This window comes from Amblyomma mixtum, chromosome 5 (assembly GCF_055824585.1).
Source record: "Amblyomma mixtum isolate Tamu chromosome 5, ASM5582458v1, whole genome shotgun sequence".
Taxonomy (NCBI): Eukaryota; Metazoa; Arthropoda; class Arachnida; order Ixodida; family Ixodidae; genus Amblyomma; species Amblyomma mixtum.
Window position 1 is genome coordinate 43,923,764 of NC_143016.1, and position 16,483 is coordinate 43,940,246.

A 16,483-nucleotide genomic window follows, 5' to 3' on the forward strand; every position below is an offset into this window, starting at 1 on the left:
AGACCGAAGTCCGTAATTAATACTGCGCGCCGTACCGGTTTAAATTGCAAGTAGCCAAGATGGCTAATGCTATGACGAGTGCTCCTTGACAGCAACCCTACGAGGTCCCGAACTTGACTAGCCCCCTTTCGCAGACACCTTTCATCGCCCGGGCACGCTTGAGCGCAAAGCGCAGGCTGTGCACGGCAGGCAGTGCTCATGTTTACCGGAGTATATACTTGGGCTTTCTGGTGATTTTCAGAGTATGAAAAACGCAGCGCAAGAGACGATACGCGAAACTGCTTGGCGGTCTGGCAACACCGCGCCCGCAGCTTCTGGTTTCCATCTTTGTTCGGTCGAGCTCCTGTGTCGTTTGCTACGAATGCTTTCTTCACACCGATTGAGTTGTCATCTCGCGAGTGGAATTTAGAAAGCCCAGCTTTTTTTTTGTATGTGTGTGTGTGTGTGGGGGGGGGGGGGGGAGGTAACTGAAATCAATTTTTGTCTGCCCAAATCGCTAGTTCGCTCAGTGTGAGTTGTATCTATCTCTCGCAAGTTTAGAAGCCTGAGAATGTGCATGCGATTTCAGTGTCATCGACACACTCGGTATTTCATCTAAGATTTTACATAAATTTTAACAAGTAGGCAAATATGTTGAGTACATCAGAGTAGAGTTTAGAAGTGATAACTAGCAGGCTGGTTAACTAATATTAAATAGTTAAATTCTTAACCATTACTGTTAGGCTCCTTAGTTATTGAGAGGCGTTTAGCCCGCCGAAAGTAATATCCGTATCCGTTTTTAGAACTTCGAAACCGTGGTTACCCACGGCGCTGTGGCCCAACACATTTTGTTTACATCGCGCCAAAATACATGCGCTTTCCAGGGCTGATCTCGCTGATCTTGAGAGGCGTTTACTTTCAAGGTCAGCTGTAATTTATTTCTTACTTGTGCAAGGCCAGGGGTATTGTGCGTGTGGTCGTTAGTCTTAAGCGAGATCAGCCGTGTTTGTTGCCGAGGTGACGATATATGTATCGGCAAAAAGAAAGAAGGGGGTCGGTCGCCTCCAGGCCTGGGTCGTCGCCAGACATGGGGCTGTGTCTTTCATTTGTGACCACATCACGTGACTGGCGAGCTTTATCGGATCTTCTTCGCCGCATCGTCCGGGGCACCGCCTTCGTTGCCGGGAGGAGAAACCCACCCCGGGTAGAGGAAGGGAGGCCGTGGGGATGTGTAGCAGCGAAGGGAGGGGGGGATATTCGGATAGCGTGCTTGCCGGCCATCAGTCCACGGGGCCCCTTTCGAGATCCGCCCTTTCCCCACTTGTGTGTTTGTGTGTGGTCGGAGGCACACGCGCTGTCGTGGAGTGCTCACCACTTCTCCTTAACGTAGAGTATCTTGAGGTGCAGCATCTTAATCATCGTTGCCGACCTCATTGGCCAGTTCGCTGCAGGGCGAAGGCCGCTCCCACTGATTAGCTAGCTAGATTAGTTAGTCCTACCCTGGTCATGCACCATACCATCCCGGCAGGTTTCCTTCTCACATCTGCGCGTTTCCATATGCTGGGCGTACTTTGCTTCGGAATCTGCTTTGTTACTTCTCGAGACCATGTGGGCGTCGCGCACGGGCAGCGAATCGCATGTTAGTTTCCGTGTACGTTCCTCACTCAGGACGTAGTGAAGACCAGTTTTATGCAATCCATTTAGGGGACTTGTGAATGAAGCACGATTCCCATTTTCCCCCTTGTTAGGGAACCCGGAGAAGGGTGACGCGGATGTTTTCGAAACCGGAGGGGCGGACGCAGGTACTCTCAAAGTGTTGGTCAGACCAAGACATCATTTCGCTGCCGCTTTAACAAAGCCATCCTTACCCAGCTTGCTTCTTTCCTAACAGCTGCGTCTGCCACTCCAGTTTCGAAAACATCCATGTCACTCTTCCCAAGTACGGGACTCGGTACTTCATTTGGCACGTTCGCCCATGGCAGTAACCACGCAACGTAGGACATTTCATCCGTCGTATTCTTTGGAAAGCATTATAAACCGGAGTACGCCGGAGGCTACGCCCTGAAATTACTGGGAATGCAGCTGCGCGGAAGACCGCGTTTAACACTCCTTTCCTTTTTCTACCACTCTTCACATTCGTCTCTTCTATGTACTTTTGCCATTTCCATGGTTCCTGCTTGTCTTATCCAGCCGCGACCGCTGTCGGTCTCTTGCCCTCACTCAAGTTTGTTGCGTGAGCGAGAGTTCACGTTCTCGCCCTTTCTGTGTCCCTGTGTGTGAGTGAAAAAAACATGTGATGAACAGATTAAATCGAGATAAGTGGGCCCTATTTGGAGGACCTCATTGGCTTTTGCAGCCGCTCTTGCCCGGTTCACCAGCCGAAGCTGGATTTCCAAGGTATTTCCTCAGATTCTGCCACTGTGCTAACTAAAACGCAACCACATGCACTAGTTCGAATTCGAATTCATGGACGTTGCTCTTTTTAACAGATAGTATCCAGTAATGGTAAGGGAACGAAATGTGGTTTGTGTTAGGCCTTCAGTTTTATAGTTTAAAACAATCTAATGCGTTTTTTTTTCTTGATCTATAATTATCACGTACTAGAGTTCTTTCACGGAAATTTTAAAGAAAATCGGAGAGTTCGTTCTTTTTTAAACTTTCGTCAAAGTTAGCCTTTTTTTAATTTTCTGAATTCTGATGATTTCAACGCATGATCAAAGAATCTCCCCTTTCTAGAAGTACAAATATTGTTCGACGGTAGTAAAAAGAACGGCTTAAGGCTGAGAAAAAGTTTCAGCCTCAGGTTCTTAATGCTTCTTGTCTCGTTATTATTGTCCTAAAAACTGCTTTTATGGGAATGCCTTGCTTTTTCAACAAAAAGTATTCTTGCACTGCTTCCAACTGAATAATTCACACTCGGGTACTGCAAACATAACCAGGTCCTACAAAATTTTATTTCACTTTCTGCGGGGATCCAAACTAGTGCTTTTGTGAAATTGCAACAACGGTGTTTTCCACCTCGTGTGATATTTTTTCAAAAAAATTATAGCGTTTCTTGCAAAACTGAGCGCGCGCGCACACACACACACACACACACACACACACATACATACATACACACACATATACATACATACATACACACACACACATACATACATACATACACACACACACATACATACATACATACACACACACACACATACATACATACATACATACATACATACATACATACATACATACATACATACATACATACATACATACATACATACATACATACATATCCGGAGCCCTTCACTACAGCGCCTCTCATAGCCTTAGTCGCTTTGGGACGTTAAATTCCACGAAACCAACCGTATATAGGTTGCGAGAGCATGAAGTGCTTGGCTTCGTAAGAGTATATCGCGAAGTATACGCTTCATTAAAGGAAACATTGATTTGATTTCACGTTTCGATCGAAGGACAGATCTTTTTCAAGAGTCCAGAAAGATCGGTCCTCCGATCGAAACGTAGTCAAATAAAGATGTCCTTTAACGAAGCGTATATATCGGTGTGTGTGTGTGTGTGTGTGTGTGTGTGTGTGTGTGTGTGTGTGTGTGTGTGTGTGTGTGTGTGTGTGTGTGTGTGTGTGTGTGTGTGTGTGTGTGTGTGTGTGTGTGCGCGTGTGCGTGTGTGTGTGTGTGTGCGTGTGTGTGCGTGCGTGCGCGCGCAGACAATGAACTGTAAATGAGGGGCTCATTATGAAATATGAGCGGCAGCTCGTATGAAAATACTTCCTCGACTGCTTTAACAATGAGCAAAAGCAATCGAGAAAGCATCGTCAAATGAGCCGCTTATTCCCCCCCCCCCCCCCCCCCCCCCCCTTTCAACTCATCGCATTTTCAATGCTAAATCAATCTTCGGATAGACACCAGATGACGCCACTGGTATCACCTGTGGGAAAGCTGCTTGTTTTGGGTCGCCGATGCCGCAGACAACGCGGATTTCTAATTCTGATCGAATCGGGCAAGTACATCATGCAGACGTGGCATTGAAACAAAAGGTACGTCGTATGCCATCTCTGCGTCATATTTCAGCCGGAATAAGCGAGCGATTTAACTGAGACAAACATATTATGGTGTGGGTTTAGCGTTGTAAAGTTATGTAACTTGATCCTGCAAAGACCTAGTCGTGGTATGCTCCGCACGCACGCACGCACACTCATACACACGCACGCACACACTGACACAGAAGGGGGGAGAGCCGCCGCGGTAGCTCAGTGGTTATGGCGCTCGGCTGCTGACCCGAAGACGCGGGTTCGATTGCGGCCGCGGCGGTCGAATTTCGATGGAGAGGCCCGTGTACTGTGCGATGTCAGTGCACGTTAGAGAACCCCAGGTGGTCGAAATTTTGCGGAGCCCTTCACTGCGGCCATAGCCTGCAGTCGCTTTGGGACGTTGAACTCCATGAACGAACTAACCAACAGTGGAGCGCACCACGACTAGGTGTTGTCAGGTCACATTAAACCAGAGGTTGCAGCAATGAAACGTGAACGCCCCCGAAAATTGCATCGGCAGTCGGTAGTTCTGGCATGATAGGAAATAAGTCATACGATTTTTTTCCTCAAAGCAGAGATTGTATTAAAGCAGCCCGACAATTTCAGCATGATTTGAACATGAAAGCAGTCAAGGAATAATGTTGAGAATTTTCAACGGGGAGTTGTCTCGTAAGCAGAACAGCCGAGCAGACGGCGCTGTATGTGCGTACTCTCGTCTGTGTCGCCACTGCGGTCCTGCACGGGACGCTGAACGACAGTCTGGTCGACGCTGTTGTGATAATACTAAAAAAATAGGAAAGCTGTCTGTTTTCGTTCCGTTCCTCTCCTTCCGTTCTCGAAAGTGCACCCGTCCGTTCCCTGTTCGTCCCGCTCCTTCGCTTGTTCGCCTGCGCACTGACAACCTGGGACATCGCTCTATCCTCATAGCGTGCTCAGGGGTGAGAGGTGGCTATGCGCAGCTTCTCGCCCGGTATCGGCGCAGGGTCGGTGCCAGCTGGCAGCCGGATGTTTGTGGATGTTTGTGGCCGGTCGCGAAATTTTCGCGGGCGCGTGTACGGAGCCCCGCTCTTTGTTTTCTTTTTTTATCTGCTGCAGGCGTCTCCGGACAGTGGCAGATGTTAAGGTACTGGGTCAGCTGGGCGAGGTCTCAATGTTCGGGGCGTTGTACGACGCCGGACAAGAGCGGTAGCCACCGTAGCCTCGTGCCGTCAGGCTTGTGGCCGTTTTCCCAGACGAAAACACTAAACGAAGCGATTCATTGCCCCTGTGACGACGTCAGCAGCTGCCCTTCTACGACGCCGTGCCAGCACTGGGTGGACGCTACTCACCAGACGTCGCGTGCTCCTGGAAGAGAGCTTTCATTCAAGTTCGTCGCTTAAGAGGCAAGGGAAAGGGGAACGACTTCGCAGTCTTATAGGACTGAAAACACGGCGCCTCATTTTCATACCCTTCCTTCCGTACGCGCACAAAATGTTCGGCTCATCCCGCTGCTGGTAAGAAGGGCAGTAGGGGGCACTTACGTTAGAGAGGGCTATCAAAGAACGAATAAGAACTGCCATGCCCGCATCTTTTATGGGCAAACGGGCGGTGGAGGGAACGGAAGATATAGAAGTCTCCGAGACCTCCCCATTTATACTGCGCGTACACTCGTTCCGAGATCAGTGAACCGTGGGAAATGGAAGGCACCGTTACGACACTGTGTCCCTCAAATATGCGTGAAGCCGGACGAAAGCTGCACGAATTCGCGTTCGTGCGAAGCGGCCCTCGACGACCTGCGCAGTCGGGAGGGCGCCACCGGATCCCGTTCAATAATGGGCACGCAGATAATGCGAGCCGGTGCTGTGCGCGCTCGGAAGCTCGCCGGCGCGACCCATCACCGAAAGTCTATGACATTAAAGGGTCTGGTTGCCGTTTCTGGAGCGTAAGAGAACCTTGGAAGTTTCCTGATGCAGCCATTAGGGCTTCCCGCTGCTTCTGGACTCTCGCCGTCAAAGAGGGTGCGCGAGTGGCTGTAGAGCCCTCCGCGCACGCTGTAAGTGTTCAGATGTGTGTACGGCAGAATACTTACCTCTCTGCGGTATTTCTCTCCACACTTTTGATGGAGTGCGTCTTGGACGTCGTACCATGTTAACTGGTGTGTCCACGCGTTTACGCGTGCATTGTATACGCACTGAAACGCTAAAACCTGTTTGTATTTCCTGCTTTCACTTGCGAAAACCACAGCTGCATAAAAAATTGCCGACGATTACGTTACTTCCTAATGCGAAATTTGAGCGCAGCTCATCAGCTGTTTCCCCGAAAGACGCGGGTTCGATCCCGACCGCGGCGGCCGAATTTCGATGAAGGCGAAATTCTAGAGGCCCGTGTTCTGTGCGATGTCAGTGCACGTTAAAGAACCCCAGGTGGTCGAAAATTTCCGGAGCCCTTCACTACGGCGTCCCTCATAGCCTGAGTTGCTTTGGAACGTTAAACCCCAATAAATCATCAGCTGTTTCAGCTTTTCGATAGATTGAGGCAAATAATTCGAGCGCGACGTGTATGTACAATTACAGACAACTTGTTATTTTTCACAAATTTTCCTTCTTCAAGAAACACTCCACTAACAGTTCTTGATTGTCATGAAGGAAGCTTTGTGGTCAGAGAAATAGATGGATATATGCTCGACTTGCTGCACCAATGCCTGGTTCTCGAAGACGAGGTTACGCAAGTATTTCGCGAGGTTGTCACAGCCGTGGGAGGCGTTACGAGCGGGTGGAACGGGATGTTCTCCCGCATAAGTGCTAAGAAATTCCTGTTTGTCTTTGTATCTACATTAAAGTCCCCGCCCACCCTGCCACCCTGGTAGGTGGTAGTTAATGGTTGATCGCGAAAGTTCGCTCACCGTTATCAGCGCTAACGCATGCGGCCCACATCTCTACCCTGGCTCCCTGAGTCAGTGGACGCCTGAATCGCGCTTTGAGGTACGTGGGGTGGCGAGAGAGAGAGAGAGAGAGAGAGAGAGAGGTGTGGCCTGCATGCGTTAGCGCTGTCAACGTTGTGGCAGACACGCAGCACTGCAGCAAGAGACCGCAGCTTTCATTGGGTGAGCAAACTCTCGCGATCAACCATTAACTGCAATCTGCCAGTGTCCGGAACGCACTCAACGTTACAGACGCCGAGCCGCGTACAGTTGCCCGATACGCCATAGCTTTCGCTCTCTGCCAGGTTCAGCAGTAGTTAAACCGCAGCTATTTTTTCTTCGCTGCATCGCGCAGAACATGCTATAGTTTCTGCAGACCGGTTCTCTGGTTGCACTGCGCTTTCTCCCGGCCCGCTCGATGTCGTGGCAAACCGGTGTCGTCTCCGTGCGTTTTGTACGAATCGTGGCCGATACTGATGTGAGGGAGTACTTCGGGATGACCGTGGAGGAGTTTAGCGTCTTTAATCCTTGCGCAAAAGCGGCAGAAAATGAATTATCGGCAAGAATAAGAGAGCATGTATATCAGCGACGTTTTCAGCCATGGGCATGGCGGCGATGGCTTCAGTAGGAGAGAGAGATTTAATCGTGCATCGCATTAAGGCTCCGGCGACGCCTAGAGCAGCCAGGTGCTGCAGGAGAGGGCATTGTAGTTGTGTGTTGTAGCTGGAAAGATTTGGGATTATAGGCGTGCTAGCCAGCATTTGTGAATAGGCGGCTCCGAGCAGTGTCCGGCTAACCTGCCGGGTTTCCATCTTTTTGGCAGGGATAATGAAAACTAGTTGGCGTGTGCGTTTCGAATGAACCCTGCTGTGAATTGCTGCTTTGCCCTCTCGCCGCACTGTAGTGGAATGGCCTTCAGTTGCTCAATTAACGGCTCCGTCGAGGGTCAACACAGGGTCGCCGAATGGCTTCAGATCGTGCATTAGACGTTTCCCGCGCGTTTCATGACACGCTTACTCCAAGATCGAAGCTGTTGCAAGGTTCCCAGCAGTGTGACGTTCAGTGTTATCGATGTTATGCAGCCGTTCTTCTTTCTGATTTTGGGGACGAGATAGCATTTTATCATTGCCTGCGCCTCGCTGCGCGAATAGCATATTACGTACTATATGTGATGTAAGGGAGCACTGGAATGGATGATATAACCCGTAGCCGATCTCGTATTAAGCATGCAGTGTATTCTAACAGTGTAAACGATAGTATAATCGGTGCCCAATACATTTAGGGGAGTCCCCCAACATGAGTATAGGTTTTAGTCCAGGGAGTAATCAATCATTAGCATCCATATGAGCGCTGCCATACGGCTGGCTTTCCTCTCGTAGCCTTATGGCTGCGCAGTGGTGGATGCTGATGAGCGATTAGTTTAAAAAACACGCGTATACTTCGGGTGATTCTTTTTGTCACATAGATGTGGACAAAAAGAATTACAGGAATCGGCGCATAGGAACGAGAGTCATTCGATAAACAAATTTCAAAATACAAGCGAACAAAATGCTGCCTTCAACTCGATTTTCGCGGTGCTTCTCATTCCCATTTCACTTTCCCAATGACGACATTGGGTCGGACCAATCAAAACAGCCTATCTGGGCACGTCACGGAAGTTCGCGCACCATAGTTGCCTGTTCCCTCTAACTCCTCCTTGCCAAACATGGAGGAAGGAAAATTTATAGCGTCCTCGATCACCTCGCACCGGGTCAGCGCCTCCTCTATACTTTCTGTGCCTGGGAGAACGAGAGGCGAACAATGGGAGCCCGCCGTCGAGGCTAGTACGACCTTTCTCCGCCACGCGCCGCCACCGGAGTAGGATCACTGCCGCGCCGTCGCGACCTCTTGCATTGCCCAGGGGGCGCTGCGAAAATGGTGCTAAAGAGCGCCCTCTGCCCTCGGCTGGGTAGTACCGGGCTCTGGCGTCTGCTTCGGAAAGCACGTTGGCAGTATGGACCCGCGACTTTCGCTTGTGCTGTGCCATGGCCTACAGCGAATATCGGGCGTCGAAGATTTTTTCAGGGCTGGCACGCTGTGTAAAGGGAAGAAATTATGCAACGCCAAGTACGTGCACTCTGTTCAAGAAATAAGCGGCGAAGTTACAACGCGGTGTCATTCGCAAGTGGAGAGTCGCGTACGAAGTTGAATTTCAGATAAGGTCTGCACGCTTCGAGATTCAAGCGCACCAACGCGATGAAATACTTGCAATATATGAATTCGCAGCAGTTCTAAACAGACATGCATACGGGACTGCTCGAGCGCACGACGGTACACGCCGCGCCAGCAGCGGTCTTTCAGCATGCCACGAAACGGTGGGCCTCCTGCAGTCTTTCTTGACTGCATCTCGCTAAACAAGTAGTCATGCCTGCCTTGTAGTAGCCGCCATCTGTTCCTTCAGCAAATGCTAACATGATGCAATGCATATATGAGCTCGCAGCCGAATAACGCTGCAGCGCGAGATCGTGCGCTGCGCGCTTGGTGTCGTTTTCTTGATGTAGCTTTTCATCCTTAAAACGACATCGCTCGAACACGTTTGCTGTTATCAGTGATGCCGCGCTGCCACATACGTGCTTGTTTGAGGTCGACAATGTGCACATTTCACTCTCGACGCTGCGCTGCTCGTAGTGCGTAGCGAATTCGCACCTAATCAATGCGCCCATTGTGGTCATTTGCACGCACCTGGCCACCTCACCACGTTGCACCAGTAGAATTGTCTCAATTGTCGCAGTGACCGGGTCTCTAGTCGTGAATCACCAGCCATGCCTGCTGATTTGTCGATTTGCCTTAATAGTGATTATCTGAAGTGAGATGTTGACATGACATATGAATTATACCATGTATTTTTTTTTTTTTTGCGCTCTTTGCTGTGTTGTGCATTCCCTTGATATTATCTCTTAATTATGCTGTTCGTTTCTCAATTTTTGCTGCTTGCTCTGTTGTGCATTCCCTACTGTTTGGTGATTGTCATGGTACACTTTTTGCTGCTTTGCTGCTTGCTTGGTCCAACTGCCTATGTAGGGATCTACTAGACAAGTTGTGTTGTAGAATGCATAAATTCTCATTCTACGCCTGCATATGCGGCTGCTCGCTACATATACATTTTTTGAGACAGGTAAGCGCCAAAAGAAGACGAACACAAGGAGGATGAGGCCGGCTGTAGACTGCGGGGAAGATTGTAGGTACATATGCGGGATCATTGGCCGGATTGTTTTTGTCGTTACCCACAAAGTGGCGACTGCATATCCTGATGTTCGGCACTGCATCCCACGGTTTGCCGTCCGGACTGCATGTGCAAAAAGCACGAATTTCAGCAACGCGGATAACCAAACAAACATCAAGGCAGGCGAAGCAGCCAGCACAACGCGAAGGTTCGCTTACTCAGTGCGTCGAACTGCAGCTATCCAGCGCATCCGGCGCTCCGCTTCGTGAGACCTTGAAGGAAAACGGTGGAATCTAATATTGGGATTCAGACCTTCTAGCTCGTGGCAGCCCACGACGCAGCAGTAAAGACGGTGACGCTTTTTCGAGACTGAGCGAGGTCTCTCGGGCGGATCGGCGTCGCCGATTCCTTCTGCTGCCTGCGTTTCGTGCTGAGGCACACGGAGCGTCGGTTTTCTAAATACTAAGCCACGGCCAGGCCGCGGCGTGGTTTGTCACAAGTGACGAGCCTTATCGCACTCACAACAGTGCAGAAAAACATGCGAATCGACGCAAAATGCAGGCTAGAAACGTGCGCCGCCACAGCCACGGCTCACTACTGACCCAACCTGGTACTACCCAGCCAACTTCTCCTTGCCGCCACCAGGCGCCGCCACGTTACCTGAAACTCCAGCGCAAGAGGCCTTACAGACCATTCGCAGCTGTTCTGTCGTTGATTTTTTGGCTGGATTCATGTTGTTTCAAGTACAATCAAAACTTTATTTAAAAGGGAGCTCAGAAGCACTTGTCGCTAAGGGTAACCGGACCATTTCAGTCGTGTCTTTCGCTGCTACTGCTGTGCAATGCGCTCGCGCGTCGTCTGCTGCGCTGATATGACAGCGCGCGCCTGCTTAAATCCACTGCGTGGAAAATTGTTCTGTCACCTTTAAGTTCGCTTGTCTGATGGTCGTTATTTGAAAGCAGTGCTTGGCAGCAGCTAATACTGAAAGCTTGGGCTCTGAAAGAGCTCCGTCGCGTGCTGTTGTTTACTCATGCAAGTAGCACGTAAAGCGGTACCTGATCCCGCGTTTCCTTCGTAAAGTTTTTGAGAGTTACCATTGTCGCCACCGAAGCCAGAGTTGGCGCCAGAAAATGTGGAGTTTTGCCAACTGGTTTCATCATTTGATCTGCCGCGCACTTCCTGCAAGACTGCATGGTGTCTCGAGTCGCATCGTTGACGCTCAACTTGAGCGTGTATGGAACGCGCGAAAAATGCGCCCTGCTGTCAGTGCCATCAGCTATGTAACGTGAGACGCTGCATCATCTGCCTGCACATAACGCTGCGCAGATATAGAGGTTCACATATTCAATAACAGTGCGTTGTGAGTCAACACTTACTCAAACTCGAAAAAAAAGTATTTATTGTGGAGGCTAACTTCTACACGGCAGTAAAACATATACGCCACCCTCAGAGCCTCGCTTACTTTCGCGAAAGGGGTTATTTTTGTGAAATGTTTAACTACGTCATGCTTGTCACTGACATTGAATGCGTAGTTGCAGAGAAGCGGCCTCAGGAAACGAACCGATATAAGGTTCATGAGCTCGTCGATGCGATCGCTCTTGCACTTCAGCAACTTTGAAGCACAAAGGGCTGGGACAGCGTGCTCTACTAATGTAGTGATAGGCTTTTTCAAGGTCTGATCGTCCTGCAGGGCGCGGTCAGCAAAAGCTCTTAATGTGTTGAGAAAGAAGAAAAGTTGATCTGGCGGGTAGAGCAGCCCACCTCGGTTTTGGCTGCGGGTGAACTGAAGGAGTGGCTGGTTGTTAACCGGCTTCGTACACAAAGTAAGGCAGTTCTCGCAATCCATATGCTCGCCAACAACTCGTGCAATGTAACCGCCCACATAAGCGGTAGCCGAGATCTGAAGCGACGGCAGGTGCTGTGGCAAAATTGTGGTAGTAAGCCTCAGAAGCACCAATCTTGCTCTCGACAGCTTCGGCGCTGCTTGCACAGTCGACGTCAGAGGAGACTTTGGAGCTGAAGTAGAAGTTGGTTGCGCACAAGAAAGGACGTCAGCGGGTAGTCTTGGCATCGAAGCACATTCTTTGTGGGCAATATTGAATGCTGAATTAGACGCAGCGATCCCGGTATTCAGTAGCTTTTCGAGACGTGACAATGCAGCCCGAACATCCAACATGTCGTTACACCCGGATGACATTCGCAAACTACCAAACAGGGATTCAATAGGATCGCTGCTGAATTTTCGGGTGGGGACGAAAAAGAACTTTTCAGTCTGCATGCTGACTGAAGAGTTCTTTTTCGTCCCCACCCCAAAATTCAGCAACGATCCTATTGCAAATATTTGACACACGCCACTGTAGAATAAATAGGCAGTGATCAGAATTGCCTGATAGGTTTCGTCTGTGAGAAATTCACGGGTATGCCCAGATCTTTTTTTTAGCCCTTCTAAATACATAGGGAAAGTGACTTCAAGCCATTCAAGCCGCGGATAAGCACTGTCGTCGAACTGGCGAGCATCCGGAAAATGTTGGTGTATGTGCTGCGTCGTGTTGCTGATGTCGTGAAGCACGAACCACCAATAAACGTTCTTCATGAACGTAATGGTTGGCCCTGCAGCTGAAAATGACACGGCAGATGTGCGCCCAGCCTGATCTTTGAAAAAGAAACAAGAATCGTACTGCGCGCGGCCGATCAGCAGTAGCCGAGCTTCTCGTATCCTCGATGAGCGCGGGCATCGAGGCACCCGCCGCGCGCGACGTATTCTACTCACACAGCGCCTCCTTGCGGCAGCCGCGAGCGGCGGCGGAGCCAGCGCCCGACGGCCTGAGGAGAGCGTTCGCCCAGGCACAGAAAGTATAAAGGAGGCGCTGACCGGGTGCGCCCCGAAACCAGCGCGGTTCCCTGCGCACCGCGGCGGTGGCGCACCGGCGAGGGTCAACATCGAGGACAAGCTGCACCCCGGAGGGGCTCGTGCAAGCAGCGCCGCCTTTAGGGTGTCTTTCTTCTGGCGCGTGCATTTGATTGTAAACCACGTAACACCGGTCACACGCTCCTGCTCACCCGAAAATGCTTTCGGAACTGCAAATAAATCACACATTTCACATGTCCAAGGCCATGAACACTGCAGCTATATATGCCAAGCAGTGCAATATAAACAGACGCTCACTCCGGTACGGCGGCGAGGCGCCTGACGACCTGATCAACGAAATTTCGGTCGTTCATTGCCGTGTTTAGGCTATCAAGTTGATTGTCATGTCATCTTCGCTATCAGACGAGCTTGACAGCAGTTCATCAATAGCGGCAACCATCCGTTTTCTCTGCTCCATCGCGTGAGGCCACGGTGTACGGCTAAAGGCGGCTTGTCCGCAACACGCGTCCCGCAATGCTTGCCGGGATTGCACCCCTGCGAACCGCCGATTTTCCGGGTGCGAGTCGGGGCAACGAAAAACCGACCCGGTAGGGTGCGCTTCCGGTGATCGAGGACCGCGGGTGCGCACCGGTGCAGTTGATCGAGGAAGGAAGGTGCGCACCAAGGCGCCCCAGTGCGCACCGGTGCGGGCGATCGAGGATGCTATTAGAGGAGAGGCCGTCACTTAACATTTTTTGAAGCCGGAAACAAGCTCGGCGCCACGTTGTTCAGGCGCGCTCTTATTTACAAACATTTCTCCGCGCGCGCGTTTCAAACCCGGCGAAGGAGCTGACCCAAAGAGACTCCGGTGCGAGTGGCGCTTGGTTTCTGACCGTTGTTCATGTACTGGAGACATCGGAAATATTCGTACGAGACACTCGGCGGTTTCCAGGTATTGCTCTTTGCCGCGTCTCTTGTTCGAACGAAACAGTCCGGCCTTGCATGGCCATAACCAAGTAGCATTCGGCGAACGCGCTTATCGCAACAGCGGTAAGCCCAGGAAGGAACTTTCACTTATTGCCGTGGACCACCTTGGTACGCAGTGTCTTTCGCCACTTTTGCCTGCGTCGTTTTGCCCCGGCGGAGATGTGTGCCCCTGGGTTGGCATACTTACATGCAATTCATCGTAGTCTCGTGTTCTAGAAGATTCATTTCACCAGATGAGGTGAAGGGCACAAAATTTTATTTGAATGAAACTGTGTATAAACAAACAGCTGTTGCCAATATATAGCAGAAGAGAAAACCAAATCTAGTGTACACTAAGAAGAGCATGCTTGTTTGCGTTTTTTTTTCTTATATAAACTGTTACACATGGTACCACTGAAATAGAACTTGTTACTCTATGCCGTGTATCATCTTTAATTTCTTTTTTTTTATGCTGTGTGTCTTGGATCGCACAGTGTATTTCATGATGCTTCAAACCAACCATCGCACCTTAATGCTGTATAAAGTACTGCCTTTAAACTTAAGCTTCCTGAAATGTTTTAGTATATGGCTATCCTGGAAGCCTTACACATCCAGCTTGCTGGCACGAGGCTTATATTTGAATGGCACTTAGCAACACTTTCTATCTGAGAGCATAATGATTTTTGAGTGGACAGCTGTCAAATGTGCCCATGAGGTTGCAAAAAAAATTTTCTTAACTAGAATGAGTTTAGAGCTTCATGCGTGAAATCCCTGAGCAAGGTTATTGTTGTTGGGTTGTTTGCATGCTATGCTCGCATAAAAGTATCCCACATATTGGCCACACTTTAATCGCCCTCTCTGGTGGATAGCCAAGACAAGAATAAGTCGGGATAGTTTTATGTTGAATGACCTCTTTAAACCTCTCACTTCTATGCTGAATGAGTAAGCACGTGTGTCTGCTTTCAGCTGAGTTGTGAACAGTGCTGCCACGCATGGTCACACCCCAACTTAGTGTTCAACCTGCCTTTTAATGCAGCTCTTGCTGCTGAATGTTGCAATCTGCTTCCATTGCATATGTTTGGGAAGCTGGCTGTGTCAAAAGTGCCTTCTGCTGCAGCAGTGAGGATAAGAAAAGTTCTGTAGCATTTTGTTGTTGGTCTTAAGTACTGTACTTATCTTCATAGCTTGTTTTCGTGCGGCTGGCCATGCAAGGAACGCTCTCTCATATAGCAGTGAGGATGGGCAAATGTACTACAAAGTTCCAGCTCTTGACCCTGAACGCAAAATGTAGTATCATAACGTGTTGTAATGGTGGCTGTGTCAACAATGAATTTTGATTCACAACTCCAAGAGCTACTCTAAGGGGTGACAGAGACGGAGAGGGCTAAAGTGCATATAGTAGATGGCAGGGGAGGATTTATGGTGGTGGGGGTGTCACCCCCCCCCCCCCTCTCCCCTCCAAAAGACTGAAATTTTACACGGGATAACCATCCTGAACGCCTTTTTCTCAATGGAAAAAGTCTAAGAAATACATGTCTAAAATGTGACTGCCCCCCTCCATAAACCCACCCTTTATAGCATAGCAACATGGCATGTTTCACATCCACAGATCTAGTATTGCACATAATATATATGACCGTAGCTTTTCAGACTTCTTCTAAAAGTTTAGGAGTACCCAGCGGCTGTAGTGTAAGTTACACAGTGTTGTGCATCATTTTAATGCTGTGTTTCATGTTTAATGCGCAGAGCTGCAGCTGTATGCGCCGCTTTTCTCTACTTGGTGAAATACTAGCTTGTAATGTCGCTGCATAGTATCACACTTTACTTGTGATCGACAGTACAGACAATGACAGTCGATCTATTGTACCTAATGAATACATCTAATTATTTTTCTTCAACATAACCACTGACATCAGTGAAATTCAGTGCACATGTGGATCCTCATTTCACTAATTACTCTTTACCACAAATAACACTGTCATAGGACATGGGCACAATAAACGCATATGAGAAAAGGCCTCCAAATTCAGTTAGAGCTTCGCCGTTTCACACTTCTTGACCATGACATCAGCTAGAAAAGCAATTGCGAAACCATGCCACGTGATAGCGTGCGGTAAAATCTAGCCCCGCTGCGCCCGCGCATGCGCCGATTAGCACGGCAAACTAACTATATCAACCTCCTTGCTGTAGACGCCCCGCGCCACAAGCCGCGCATACGCGTGCACTAAAACATACCAGAACCAAAACATAAAGGACTGACTGGGAGAGCGAAAAACTGAGGGAGAAAACGGCTTCATAATAGTGATGCAAAACTATCTATAGTTGAGTCATTATCAATCTTCGATGGTAAGAAAGACTCTCAATAGTACTATCGATAGTTAGCACTTTCGATAGTAATATCCATAATACTATCGATAGTTCTATTGATAGTAGTATCGATAGCCGTATCGATACTTCTTGTTATATATAGTACTATCGATTCTATAAAATCGACCACGGGTACCCACTGCATCCTAAACTTGGTTCCCCGAGTGTGTGGCATGG

General features: G+C 49.3%; 1 protein-coding gene and 1 long non-coding RNA gene across 3 annotated transcripts in view; one reads left to right on the forward strand and one right to left on the reverse strand.

Moving 5' to 3' along the window:
- Positions 1 to 16,483, forward strand: part of LOC149341937 (proprotein convertase subtilisin/kexin type 4-like) — a 223,629-nt gene that overhangs the window by 166,592 nt on the left and 40,554 nt on the right. The gene's annotated exons all lie outside the window — the stretch shown is intronic.
- Positions 8,811 to 10,404, reverse strand: LOC149341938 (uncharacterized). Its single transcript, XR_016282656.1, has 3 exons — positions 10,344 to 10,404; positions 10,187 to 10,248; positions 8,811 to 8,997 (listed from the first exon to the last, which is right to left on the reverse strand). It is a non-coding gene; the product is annotated as an uncharacterized LOC149341938 (long non-coding RNA).